This window comes from Bos grunniens, chromosome 11 (assembly GCF_055505025.1).
Source record: "Bos grunniens cultivar Pamir isolate PY7600 chromosome 11, Bosgru_T2T1.0, whole genome shotgun sequence".
In the NCBI taxonomy this organism is placed as follows: domain Eukaryota; kingdom Metazoa; phylum Chordata; class Mammalia; order Artiodactyla; family Bovidae; genus Bos; species Bos grunniens.
In genome coordinates, this window is record NC_141175.1 from 105,022,022 (window position 1) to 105,036,121 (window position 14,100).

At 47.0% G+C, this 14,100-nt stretch overlaps 1 long non-coding RNA gene across 1 annotated transcript; it reads left to right on the top strand.

Annotated features, from left to right (window-relative positions):
- The first annotated feature begins 7,127 nt into the window (after positions 1–7,127).
- LOC147363761 (uncharacterized) lies at positions 7,128–10,437 on the top strand. Its single transcript, XR_015137419.1, has 3 exons — positions 7,128–7,297; positions 8,330–8,463; positions 9,889–10,437. It is a non-coding gene; the product is annotated as an uncharacterized LOC147363761 (long non-coding RNA).
- The last annotated feature ends 3,663 nt before the right edge of the window (positions 10,438–14,100 follow it).

Sequence of the window (14,100 nt, forward strand, 5' to 3'; positions counted from 1 at the left end):
TCTGGGGAGGCCTTACAAATAGCTGTGAAAAGAAGAGAAGCAAAAAGCAAAGGAGAAAAGGAAAGATATAAACATCTGAATGCAGAGTTCCAAAGAATAGCAAGAAGAGATAAGAAAGCCTTCTTCAGCGATCAATGCAAAGAAATAGAGGAAAACAACAGAATGGGAAAGACTAGAGATCTCTTCAAGAAAATCAGAGATACCAAGGGAACATTTCATGCAAAGATGGGCTCGATAAAGGACAGAAATGGTATGGACCTAACAAAAGCAGAAGATATTAAGAAGAGATGGCAAGAATACACAGAAGAAATGTACAAAAAAGATCTTCACGACCCAGATAATCACGATGGTGTGATCACTCACCTAGAGCCAGACATCCTGGAATGTGAAGTCAAGTGGGCCTTAGAAAGCATCACTGTGAACAAAGCTAGTGGAGGTGATGGAATTCCAGTTGAGCTATTCCAAATCCTGAAAGATGATGCTGTGAAAGTGCTGCACTCAATATGCCAGCAAATTTGGAAAACTCAGCAGTGGCCACAGGACTGGAAAAGGTCAGTTTTCATTCCAATCCCAAAGAAAGGCAATGCCAAAGAATGCTCAAACTACTGCACAATTGTACTCATCTCACACACTAGTAAAGTAATGCTCAAAATTCTCCAAGCCAGGCTTCAGCAATATGTAAACCGTGAACTTCCTGATGTTCAAGCTGGTTTTAGAAAAGGCAGAGGAACCAGAGATCAAATTGCCAACATCCGCTAGATCATGGAAAAAGCAAGAGAGTTCCAAAAAAAACATCTATTTCTGCTTTATTGACTATGCCAAAGCCTTTGACTGTGTGGATCACAATAAACTGTGGAAAATTCTGAAAGAGATGGGAATACCAGACCACTTGATCTGCCTCTTGAGAAATTTGTATGCAGGTCAGGAAGCAACAGTTAGAACTGGACATGGAACAACAGACTGGTTCCAAATAGGAAAAGAAGTATGTCAAGGCTGTATATTGTCACCCTGTTTATTTAACTTATATGCAGAGCACATCATGAGAAACGCTGGACTGGAAGAAACACAAGCTGGAATCAAGATTGCTGGGAGAAATATCAATAACCTCAGATATGCAGATGACACCACCCTTATGGCAGAAAGTGAAGTGGAGCTAAAAAGCCTCTTGATGAAAGTGAAAGTGGAGAGTGAAAAAGTTGGCTTAAAGCTCAACATTCAGAAAACGAAGATCATGGCATCTGGTCCCATCACTTCATGGGAAATAGATGGGGAAACAGTGGAAACAGTGTCAGACTTTATTTTTCTGGGCTGCAAAATCACTGCAGATGGTGACTGCAGCCATGAAATTAAAAGACGCTTACTCCTTGGAAGGAAAGTTATGACCAACCTAGATAGCATATTCAAAAGCAGTGACGTTACTTTGCCAACAAAGGTTCGTCTAGTCAAGGCTATGGTTTTTCCTGTGGTCATGTATGGATGTGAGAGTTGGACTGTGAAGAAGGCTGAGCGCTGAAGAATTGATGCTTTTGAACTGTGGTGTTGGAGAAGACTCTTGAGAGTCCCTTGGACTGCAAGGAGATCCAACCAGTCCATTCTAAAGGAGATTAGCCCTGGGATTTCTTTGGAAGGAATGATGCTAAAACTGAAACTCCAGTACTTTGGCCACCTCATGCGAAGAGTTGACTCATTGGAAAAGACTCTGATGCTGGGAGGGATTGAGGGCAAGAGGAGAAGGGGACGACAGAGGATGAGATGGCTGGTTGGCATCACTGACTCTATGGACGTGAGTCTGAGTGAACTCCGGGATTTGGTGATGGACAGGGAGGCCTGGCGTGCTGCGATTCATGGGGTTGCAAAGAGTCGGACACGACTGAGCGACTGATCTGATCTGATCTTGGTTGCTCACAACTTTTCTTCCAAGGAGTAAGCGTCTTTTAATTTCATGGCTACAGTCACCATCTGCAGTGATTTTGCAGCCCCCCAAAACAATTCTGACACTGTTTCCACTGTTTCCCCATCTATTTCCCATGAAGTTGTTGTAGGAAGCGGGGGACTCCTACAGGGCCCCAAGACCAGGCTCTTGTCTAACACTCGGAAGAGAATTGTCCAAGGAGACACGTGCTGACCAAGAAAGAGATTTTATTGGGAAAGGGCACCCGGGTGGAGTGCAGTAGGGTAAGGGAACCCAGGAGAACCGCTCTGCCACGTGGCTCGCAATGTCGGGTTTTATGGTGATGGGATTAGTTTCCGGGTGGTCTTTGGCCAATCATTCTAATTCAGAGTCTTTCCTGGTGGCGCGCGCATCGCTCAGCCAAGATGGATGTTGGCGAGAGGGATTCTGGGAAGTGGACAGACAGCGGTGTCTCCTTTAGACCTTTCCTGAACTCTTCTGGTTGGTGGTGGCTTGTTAGTTCTGTATTCCTTATCAGGATCTCCTGTCATAAAACAACTCGTACAAATGGTTACTATGGTGCCTGGCCAGGGTGGGCGGTTTCAATATCAGTGTGCTTCCCCTAACAAGTCCCCCCTGAGAGACTTCATACTCAAGATACTTCTTGGGAATTGGGGCAGAGGTCTCTTGCTCTGTAACTTCTTCCTGCTGTGCATGGGCGTAGGCCTGCCTAGCAGAGCAGAAGTCTCTCTCTATCTGATCTAAGTTGGGGTGTTCCACATCTGAAACCAGCTTCCACCCTTGTAGTAACATCAATTTGGCTTGGAACTGCTGGAGTCTGCTGGAAATAAACTTTGTAAGGAGTTGGAGTATACAAACAGGAGGCCTAATGAGACAGTTATCACTGGACCCAAGAACTGGGTATATACTGGTAAAGGCAAGGAAGTATTACTCCAGGCCAGATCTATGTGGGGTGTAACATTCCTTGGGAGCAAGTTCCTGACCAAAAAGGTGGTAGGGGTAAATAAGCTTTATCCCCACATATGAAATAGACACCATGACTGGGTTTAAGCTGGGCAGCAAAATGGGTTTGCCAAAGAGAAACAGGATTTCCATCTGCCTTACAACTGCAACATGGCATAATGGAACACGGGCAGTCTCTTAGTAGCTGGGAGGAGACTGTCACTCCACTTGCTGCAAAACCGGCAGCAGTGAGGGCATTTAGGAAGGGATTTAAGTGTTGTGAGGCATCCTGGGTTTTGTCCTCAAGGTAGAGAGTATTTCATTTAGGCTCCCAACACAGGGTTAGGTTTTCAGGGGTGGGTACCCCTACAAGGGAATAACAGAGGTCAGAGTTGCCTGCCTGATTTAGGAACCAGGATGAATGGGTGTGGTTCTTTGGTCGTCCAGAACAGAACATAGGTTTTCGAGACTGGTTAATAGTATCCGAGGAGAGCCTCATGTTCAGGGATAGGTATAGTGTGTCAGTTCTGCCAGAACCTCTAGTTCCCAGACTTTGGGCTAAATCGTAATACCCTAGTGAAATTTCTTGGAGAAGGCAATGGCAACCCACTGCAGTACTCTTGCCTGGGAAATCCCATGGGCGGAGGAGCCTGGTGGGCTACAGTCCATGGGGTCGCGAAGAGTCGGACACGACTGAAGCGACTTAGCAGTAGCAGTAGCAGCAGTGACATTTCTAGGTCCTGGTTTTTCCCATCAGTTTCAATAGTGAAGGTCACCACACCTTGGAAGTTGCCTAGATCTCCCACTGACGCCCCTGTCAGGGAGTCGCTTTTTAGACAGATAGGGAAGGTCACTTGGGGAATGTTAGTCAAGAGAGAAAATAAGGGCTCAGGTGGGATTGCAGATGTTACCAAGCGGGTAAAGATAGACAGTTTTTGCTGATACCAAGGCATGAAGTTTTTTTCCCCTTTTTCCCAAAAGGCCATACCGCGACCAGATGGGGTGTGCTGGGTAACAGCATGTAGCTCAGCTGGAAGGGTGGGTCATTGATACCCTGGGATAGGGTGGACATACCCCCAACTTCTGCCATTAATGCAGATCAAGCAGGGGCTGGTTAGGTTGAGTTGAGAAGCAGTGTGGTTTGCAAGTGTATATGCCTCGTTTAGGGAGATATTAATAGCCACACAGAGAGATACGATTAGAAAGAGGAAGAACATCATATGATGCATTTTTACTTATCTGAGGGAGAGTTGATGGGGTTCCGCCCGAACAAGAGTCTGAGATCTTCAACAGGTTCACAGGAATAGTTGTCCTCTGGTTTCAGAGCCTCAGTCCCCATCTCCCCCTCCTGTAGGCCATAGGGTTTTATTCTAGAATTGTGGACCCAGGCAGATGGACCCTTTACTTTTACAGCAGTTGAAGTTACTAGGACAGCCTGATATGGTCCTGTCCATTTCTCGGACAGCTGGCTTGGACTCCCTTTTTCTTGCCAGATCTTTACTAATACTTGGTCCCCCAGCTCTACCTGGAGATTTTTCAAGTTTTCCTGTGGTCTAGGGAGGATCTGTTCTCCATATCGTTGGAGTTCTTGTTGAAACCTTCCCAGGTCAATTATATGTTTTAAGAGAGTATTGGCGTCCTCATCAAAAAACAAATCAGAAGTTAAGAATGAACGTCCATACATCATTTCATAAGGGCTTAATAATAGTGGCTGTTTGGGGGCTGTCGTACCCTCATGAGGGCTATGGGTAGCATATGGATCCACTTACGTGTTTCTTGATATAGCTTGGCCAGAGCCCTTTTAAGAGTCTGGTTGGCTCTCTCTACCTTTCCCGAAGCTTGAGGCCTCCAGGATGAGTGGAAGCGGTATTTTATGCCTAAGCATGCAGCCAGGTTCTGGGATATCGTGGCTGTAAATGAGGGCCCATTGTCACTCTGAAGTGATGGAGGCAACCCAAACCTAGGTACTATCTCCTTCAGCAGAGCTTTACAGACTTCTGTGGCTCTCTCTGTCTTAGTAGGGAATGCTTCAATCCATCCTGTGAACGTGTCAATAAAGACTAGCAAATAAGAAAACCCTTGGGTCTTTGGCATGGCTGTAAAATCCACCTGACAGTCCTCTCCTGGGTATGATCCCCGATGTTGGACAGGTTTAATTAGAGGAGGTGGCAAGGGTCTGGTTTTTGGATTATTTCTTAGACAGGTATCACAATTCTGTGTGACCTAACAACCTTAGCCAACTGGGGATGGTAGAGAATAGGCTTGAGCAAGATTTCCAGATTATCTCTTCCAAAATGGGTACTTTTATGTCAGGAGTTAACAATTTTCCAAACCTGAGAGTCAGGGAGTATTACTTGGGCCTGATCAGTCAGAAACCACCCATGTGACTGAATCTCCCAGCCCTGCTCAGCATATTGGGAATGCTCCTCTGGGGTATAATCTGGAGTCAGAGTTTCCTTGGGGAAAAGGGGGCAGATAGCAGTGACAGGGGTAGCTTCCCTAGCAGCTCGTTTTGCCTCCTGATCAGCTTTTCTGTTTCTCTGGGCCTCCTCTTGCCCCTTTTGGTGACCCTTGCAGTGGATGGTAGCTAATTTAGCAGGAAGTCTGATGCTTCCAGGAGCCTGAGAATGAGCTCTTTGTGTTTAATAGGAGAGCTTCGAGCACTGAGCATCCCTCTTTCTTTCCAAATTGCTGCATGGGCCTGCAGGATGAGGAAAGCATACTTAGAGTCCGTATACACATTAATCCTCTTTCCTTCCCCTAATTCCAAAGCTCTTGTCAGGGCAAAAAGTTCAGCTTTCTGGGCTGAGGTGTCTGGGGGAAGAGACCTGCTTTCCTTAGTTTCTTCCAGGCTCACTACAGCATATCCTGCTTTCCTCTCTCCCTTTTCTACAAAACGACTGCCATCTGGGTACCATTTGTCCTCTGGGTCAGATAAAGGTGTCTCTGATAGGTCCGGGCGAGTAGAGTATAACTCGACTGTGATTTGCATGCACTGGTGATCCAAAGGGGAAGTAGGGGGATCTGGCAGTAAGGTGGCTGGATTTAAAGTCTGACAGACCCTCAACTTTATTTCTGGAGTGTCAAGGAGGAGGGCTTGGTATTGGGTGATCCTTCCCCCCGTCACCCACCTATCCCTTTTAGTTTCCAAGACTGTATGCACCTGGTGAGGCGTTACACTGTGGTGGCTGACCCAGGTCAGCTTAGATGCCTCCTTAACCATAAGAGCGGTGGCCGCTGCTGCCGGAGGCAAGTGGGCCACCCTCTGGCCACCTCATCTAGTTGTTTTGAGAGATAAGCCACGGGTTGTAATATAGGCCCCATCATTTGTCCTAACATCCCAAGAGCAGTTCCTATCCTTTCAGAAACATAAAGCTTGAAAGGCTTTTCCAGGTTTGGGAGGCCTAAAGCTGGGGCTGTAGTGATAGACTCTTTTAGGGCATTAAAGGCCACCTTGCAGGTCTCATCCCAGTCGAGTGGCTCTTCCTCTTTCCCTCTTAACTTTTCATATAGGGGTCGGGCCAGATTGCCATAATTAGGAATCCAGATCCTGCAAAACCCAGTCATTCCTAAAAATCCCCTAAGTGGTTTTTTTTGAGGCGGGGGTTGGGGGGGCGGTACGGAGTATTTAAAATGAGGGATTTCCTCTGGGGGTCAAGCATTCTTTTTCCTTCCATAATTATAAATCCAAGGTATTTTACTTGGGTTAAGCTAATCTGAGCTTTCTTGGGGGATACTTGATAACCCTTTTCATACAGGAAATTTAGTTTTAATAGTGTCCATTTGAGAGCTGGTAAAGTCTGGACTAGCTATGAGCAAGTCATCCACATATTGTATTAGATTGCTGCTTGTTAAAGTTAATTCCCTTAGTTCTCTCCCCAAGGAAGTCCCGAAAATATGAGGGCTGTCCCTAAACCCTTGTGGTAGTTGAGTCCAGCAGAGTTGTATGGCCTCCCTTGTTTCCAAGTCCCGCCACTCAAAAGCAAAGAGTTTTTGGGATTCAGGATGGAGAGGAATGCAGAAGAAGGCATCTTTAGGATCCAAGACTGAGAAGTACTTAGCATTTCCTGGGACTTGGGATAGGAGGGTGTACAGGTTTGGGACTGTGGGGTGGATGGGAACCACAGCTTCATCAACAGCTCTTAGATCCTGGACGAATCGATAAGATCCATCTGGTTCTTTAACAGGCAAGATTGGAGTATTGCAGGGAAACTCACAGGTGATTAGAATTCCAGTATCTCGGTATTTATTAACTAATGGTCTAAGACCTTCAAGAGCTTCTGCTTTTAAGGGATATTGTCTTTTCCAGGGGTAGGGAGCATTTGGCCTCAGAAGAATCTTTACTGGTGGAACATTTATGGCTAGACCAGGGCTGGAGACATCCCACACCTGGGGATTGACCTCATCTAAGAAAGGGACAGACTTCCTTTTCTACATCTGACTGTAAATATTCAGACACTAGGCAAAGGAAATTATCGGCTTTTAGCTTTCCCCAAGTCACTCTGGTCTGGAGGCGGCAAAGGTCTCTCCCCAGTAGGGGAGCAGGGCAACCAGGGATGTATAAGAAGGGGTGGGTTCCTTGCCAATTGCCCACCTTACAATGGAGGGGCTTAGTAAAATTTCGGCTTTGGGGTTTTCCATCTACCACTATCACCATTTTAGTCTGGGAGTCTAAAGGTCCTAATCGGAAAGGAAGAACAGAGAAGGCAGCCCCCATGTCTAAAAGAAAGTTCACATCCTTACCTTGTATTTGTAGAGTCACCCAAGGGTAGGGAGGAGTGATCTGGACCTCACCATTCGCGGGGGTTTCTCGAGCCTCTGGGCACCGTCAGTCCCGATCGCCCAGGACTAATACAGAGGGAGCAGGTTTAGGGGTCTCCATATACCTTCCCTTAGGGCGATATGGGCAATCCCTTTTCCAATGCCCACCCTCTTTGCACTAGGCACACTGGGTGTGTCTCAACCGCGGTGGATTGTTAAGATCCTTTTTCCTTCCTTGGTCTCTCCCAGACTCTCGCGTAGTGGCAGTATGAATCAAAGCCAGGATTTTAGCCTGTTGTTGGGCCAAGGCCTGGGTCTGCCTCTCTATTCTCCTATCTTTTCAGGCTTCCTTTTGCTCCCTTTTTGCTTCCTGCTCCTGGTCCCTGTTCAAAACACCCTATTTGCCTCCTCCACCAAATCAGAAATTGGGAAATTTTCCTAGTTTTTGTAATTTTCTCCTTATGTCTGGGGCTGCCTGGGTTATGAAGGAATGGGCCAACAGGCCCCTTCCTTCCATACTTTTTAGATCTGTCTTGGTAAAGTTTTTAAAGGCTTCTGTGAGTCAGCCCCAAAAAACAGCTGGATTTTCATGTTCTTCCTGTGTAACCTCTTTTATCTCATTATAATTAACAACCTTTTGGACACCCTGGGTCATTCCCTGTAGTAGGCAAGTAATGAGGTGTCTTAAGGATTCCTTTCCTGCCCTTGTTTTAGGATTCCAGTCTGGCTTTGTAGAGGGGATTGCCTCTTCGGCAGGGGCCAGACTGACATCTACCCGCTGTCTTTCATCAGCCAATTTTCTAGCCTGATCTACGATTCGAGCTTTTTCCTCATGATTACAATACCAGGTGAGGATGACCATTATATCCCTCCAGGTGAGGGAGAAGTTAAGGCTAAGAAGCTCAAATTCATCCTTAAATTTCTGGGGGTTCTCGGAATATGAGCCCAATCGTTCCTTGCATTGGGTAATGTCTTGCATAGAGAACGGAACATGAACGTGCATAGTTCCCCCCTCCCCGTCTGGTACCTCTCTTAGGGGGCAGATTTTGTCTGAGGATGAGCTTTCCTTCTGTGAGACAAAGCTTACTTCCTGGTCATAACGCCATTGGGGAGGGAGCATATGGAGGAGTCCGGGTCCTTGACTTCCGGGGTCCAAGCTCGTGACTCCCAGGCCTAGCCTCCTGACTTCCAGGTCCGAGCTCGTGACTCCCAGGTGTGTCTTACCTTCCATTCCCCATGACTTCTCTGCTGAAGCAGAGGAGGTCAAGAGAAGGTCAAGGGGATCTTCTGTTTCAGACCTTGCTAAAAGGATTTTGGAAGAGCATTTATCAAAGTCCTCAAGCTTATGTTTTCCCTTTTTCCCGGAATCCTGGTAGAGGGCCATAAAGGCCTGGACATAGGGAACTTCCTTGTATTTACCCTCGCGTTTGCAGTATAGACTGAGCTGTAAAATGGTGTTGTATCCAAGTGATCCTGACTGAGGCCATTTTCCCCCTCCTTCCAGGGAGTAAGTAGGCCAGTGTTGAGTACAGTATTTGATAAGTTTTTTCTTTTTTAGCCCTTCCAGTTGGTATCCCTCCCAGTGGGCCAAAAGACAACCCAGCGGGGTGTCTAAAGGGAAGCTAGGCTTATTTCCCATTTTAGTGACAGTATAGTTTATATCTCATTCTCAGGGGACCAGTATTGGGGTGGATGCCCCTATATCTGACTCTAGAGAGATTGTAAGCTCTCTCCTGGTCCCAAATTGCCTGATTGTATATGCACCAAAGGAAATGTTCAGTAGTAAGCACAATCAACGGTGCTGTAGGACTGGTCCTGAAAGGTGAATTAACCCCTAAGGATGTGTCTAGGGTGTTAATTTTCACTCAAGACCAGGTGCGACTATACTGAACCCCATCAATCACTTCCACATGGAAGCACTCAGCCAAATGCTCAATTAAATGGCTGAATTTATAGAAACAGGGCACCCAATGGAGAGCTTCTAACGCCCGACTGTCTCCCCAAGAACAAAAAAGCACACTTGATAGGGAGCAGAGAGTGTAGCCTCTCAGAAAATCTCTTGCAAAGACCCAGAACTTCAGGCCCAAGTATCGACAGACAGAGTGAATGGAAATAACTTGGTCTTCACAGAGAGGAAAAGAGGCCAGGTTGAGAGAGAAGGAGTGGGAAGAGACAAAAGGTGTAAGAGTGGGGGAGAGAAAGAGGAAAAACAAAAAAAGGGGAGGGAAAAGAAAAAAAGGGGTGGCCTTACAGACGTCTCCTGCCACCTACAGATACCCACGCGTTACAGGACTTTTCCCTGGGCCTCCAGAGAAGGGAGGACTGGAACTTGGCTCTACCAGAAATCAGAACCAGAATTCGAGTTCTCTGCCAAGAGGAGGTGATCAGTCTCCAATCCTCAGCTCAGGCTGAGGCCCTTCGACCAGACAGACTCCTGCGTCCAGGACCGGGGGACTAGAAAAATAGGATGGGATAGATTGAAAGGAGGGGTGAGACAAACAACAGAATCTCTGGTTCCTTACCCGGTCGGGGCACCCTGGCCAGTTGTCCGCGTCAGGAGGAGACCAGGGACAAACGAGTCCCAGTCGCGGCTGCTGGGTCAGATCCGTTGGCAGGCAAGCTGGTCCTGGAGTACCCCGAGCGGTCTGGATGTCAGCCCCAGTAAAAATGGGGGTGTCCCTTCGTGGTCGCCAGTTGTTGTAGGAATGGGGGGACCCCTACAGGGCCCCAAGACCGGGCTCTTGTCTAACACTTGGAAAAGAATTGTCCAAGGGGACACATGCTGACCAAGAAAGAGATTTTATTGGGAAAGGGCACCCGAGTGGAGAGCAGTAGGGTAAGGGAACCCAGGAGAACTGCTCTGCCACGTGGCTCGCAATGTCGGGTTTTATGGTGATGGGATTAGTTTCCAGGTGGTCTTTGGCCAATCATTCTAATTCAGAGTCTTTCCTGGTGGTGCGCGCATCGCTCAGCCAAGATGGGTGCTGGCGAGAGGGATGCTGGGAAGTGGACGGACGCGCGGTGTCTCCTTTAGACCTTTCCCGAACTCTTCTGGTTGGTGGTGGCTTGTTAGTTCCATATTCTTTATCAGGATCTCCTGCCATAAAATAACTCATGCAAATGGTTACTATGGTGCCTGGCCGGGGTGGGTGGTTTCAATCAGTGTGCTTCCCCTAACAAAGTGATGGGACCAGATGCCATGATCTTCATTTTCTGAATGTTGAGCCTTAAGCCAACTTTTTCACTATCCTCTTTCACTTTCATCAAGAGGCTCTTTAGTTCTTCTTCACTTTCTGCCCTAAGGGTGGTGTCATCTGCATATCTGAGGTTATTGATATTTCTCCTGACAATCTTGATTCCAGCTTGTGTTTCTTCCAGTCCAGCATTTCTCATGATGTACTCTGCATATAAGTTAAATAAGCAGGGTGACAATATACAGCCTTGACATACTCCTTTTCCTATTTGGAACCAGTCTGTTGTTCCATGTCCAGTTCTAACTGTTGCTTCCTGACCTACATATAGGTTTCTTAAGAGGCAAGTCAGGTGGTCTGGTATTCCCATCTCTTTCAGAATTTTCCACAGTTTATTGTGATCCACACAGTCAAAGGCTTTGGCATAGTCAATAAAGCAGAGATAGATGTTTTTTTGGAACTCTTGCTTTTTTGATGATCCAGCGGATGTTGGCAATTTGATCTCTGGTTCCTCTGCCTTTTCTAAAACCAGCTTGAACATCAGGAAGTTCACGGTTCACATATTGCTGAAGCCTGGCTTGGAGAATTTTGAGCATTACTTTACTAGTGTGTGAGATGAGTGCAATTGTGCAGTAGTTTGAGCATTCTTTGGCATTGCCTTTCTTTGGGATTGGAATGAAAACTGACCTTTTCCAGTCCTGTGGCCACTGCTGAGTTTTCCAAATTTGCTGGCATATTGAGTGCAGCACTTTCACAGCATCATCTTTCAGGATTTGAAATAGCTCAACTGGAATTCCATCACCTCCACTAGCTTTGTTTGTAGTGATGCTTTCTAAGGCCCACTTGACTTCACATTCCAGGATGTTTGGCTCTAGGTGAGTGATCACACCATCGTGATTATCTGGGTCGTGAAAATCTTTTTTGTACAGTTCTTCTGTGTATTCTTGCCACCTCTTCTTAATATCTTGTGCTTCTGTTAGGTCCATACCATTTCTGTCCTTTATCGAGCCCATCTTTGCATGAAATATTCCCTTGGTATTTCTGATTTTCTTGAAGAGATCTCTAGTCTTTCCCATCTGTCTAGTTATTTCTCCACAGTTTATCACCCTTTATTAAGCGCATAAGCGCCAGTGTCTCCCTGCTTTTGGGGTTTTCACTCCTTTTCTCTGAAATGCCTACACACACAAAATTAAAATTGCATGCATTTTCTCCTGCTGATCTATTTTCTGTTAGTTTCTGTGTAAGAGGAAAACTCTACTCAGTAAAGTGCTAGTTCTACCCAAGGGACCATTTTAGTCAAAATTAATGAAAACAGCCCTGCCTTCACCCTTCTAGCCACTCAGAGACAAACTCAAGTTGCCTGCCTAATACAAGTGTCCCCCCAGGTAATTAATGAAAGGAGAGAGCAGACACTGACCACACATGAGGCCTTGATTCTTCCTAGTCACCCCCCACACACCCTGCATGGGAAGGAAGACAGAGTAACAAAGAGAAACAAACGGTATATTACACGTGCTGCGGGAGAAACCCACAGAAAAGTCACTCACGGTGGTGGCTTGGAACTCTGGCTCATAGAGCATCCTCAACAAAGAGCAGTCAACGTGTGGGAGGATAGCAGGACAGAGGAAAGCCTTCCCAGGGAGCCAGACATGGGAAGGTAAACATACGGGAGGAGATAATGGACAAGGAGTGAGCTTTGCTTGTGGATTCCTCTGGTGCCGTCTCTGGGCTGATAAGAGTCTGCCTCCAGTAAGAGGAGAATTTATAACCTGCCTTTAAGTGAAAGAGGGGGAGGATAGAGGCAGCTTTTCTTTTCTTTTTTTTTTTTTTTTTTAGAGGCAGCTTTTCTGCACTTCTGCCTCTTCATTGCCTTCAACTCTGAAGCACGTTTATGCCAAAAGGCACATTTTGGGGTGATGTTTTGATTTCCTTTGCTGGCTTCGTGCTTAGGCTATAATAAAACCATTTTCCTGCTACCTCTGTGGAGTTTAATGCATTTGGAGAAGATCGTGCTTTTTATTGTATTTCCCCAACACCTCTCTTCTGCGAGGCTGCCCTTGATGAGTTCTTGTGGGGAGCCCTCCCACCACTTGGTGCGTTGACCCCAGCCGGTGGCTCACACAGGCTCTGGGCTCGAGAGGTCCGGGTGCACTCCAGGACAGAGCGGCCGAGTGGAAACCAGGGACAGCAGGATTCAGAGAGATGGGGTCATGCTTGAGGGCAAGAAGACAGGACAAAGTGGTGGGAGGCTGGACTCCACGAGGCCAAGTTGAGGCCAGCGCCAGCCAGGCTTGGAGGCCCTGGGACTCTCAGTGCCCTGTGGGAGGGGCCAGCCAGGGTCAGCTGAGCAGAGAGACACAGGGGCAGGACCCGGGGGCAGGGGGCACACAGTTGACCTCACTGTAAGCAGAAAAGCAGAGAAGAGACCCCCATCCAGCGTCATGTATCCTTTCAGATAACCAGTCCGTTGTAACTCGCGCCTGGAGGGCACGTTCTTTTCAGCCAGCTGCGGGTGCTGACGTCCGTGATCTGACATCAGCGTCCCCGCGCCACTCCAGCCCCGCAGTTCCTGAGGCCGACTGAGTGCGTCTGCCCAGCTGGCACACTGGAATCATTGTTCTCAGCAGATGAAAACCAGGCCAGCTGGAAGAGGTCCATTCAACCCCAGTGTTTACACATGAGGGGCCCAGGGCCGGAGCGACAGGAAGCGACTTGCCCACATCCCAGAACGAGCTGCTGGCAGACTCGAGGCCTGCCTGTGGATCTCAGCCCACTGCCCCAGGCAACTCCCTCCACCCTGCAACTGCGATAACTTACAGTGTGGCCATCCCAGATGGATGGATATTGGGGTGCCTCCACCTTTGGGCTGTAGAGAATAATGCTGCAGTGAACACGGATATGCGAATATCTCCTGGAGAGCTTGCTTTCAGTTCTGTGGGATACACACCCAGAAGGATGACTGGATGATATGGTAGTTCTAGTTTTAATTTTTTAATTAATTATGGCTGTTTATTTATATTTAATAACTTCATCAATGGTAGACATTTAGCTATTTAGATATTTTAATTAATTAATTAAATTAATTAATTAATGCTGTAAAGAATGTTCTTTACAAGCCTCTCTGTGTACCTAGTTGAGTATGTCTCTAAAAGAAAGATCTAGAAATGTCATTGTTGAGTTGGAGGGTGCCTATGTTTGTTATGAAATATCTACTGCCCAATTGTTCTCCACAGAGGCTGCAGCAACATCCACTTCTCCCAGCAATGGGGAGAGAGAACCAGTTTCCCCACAGTC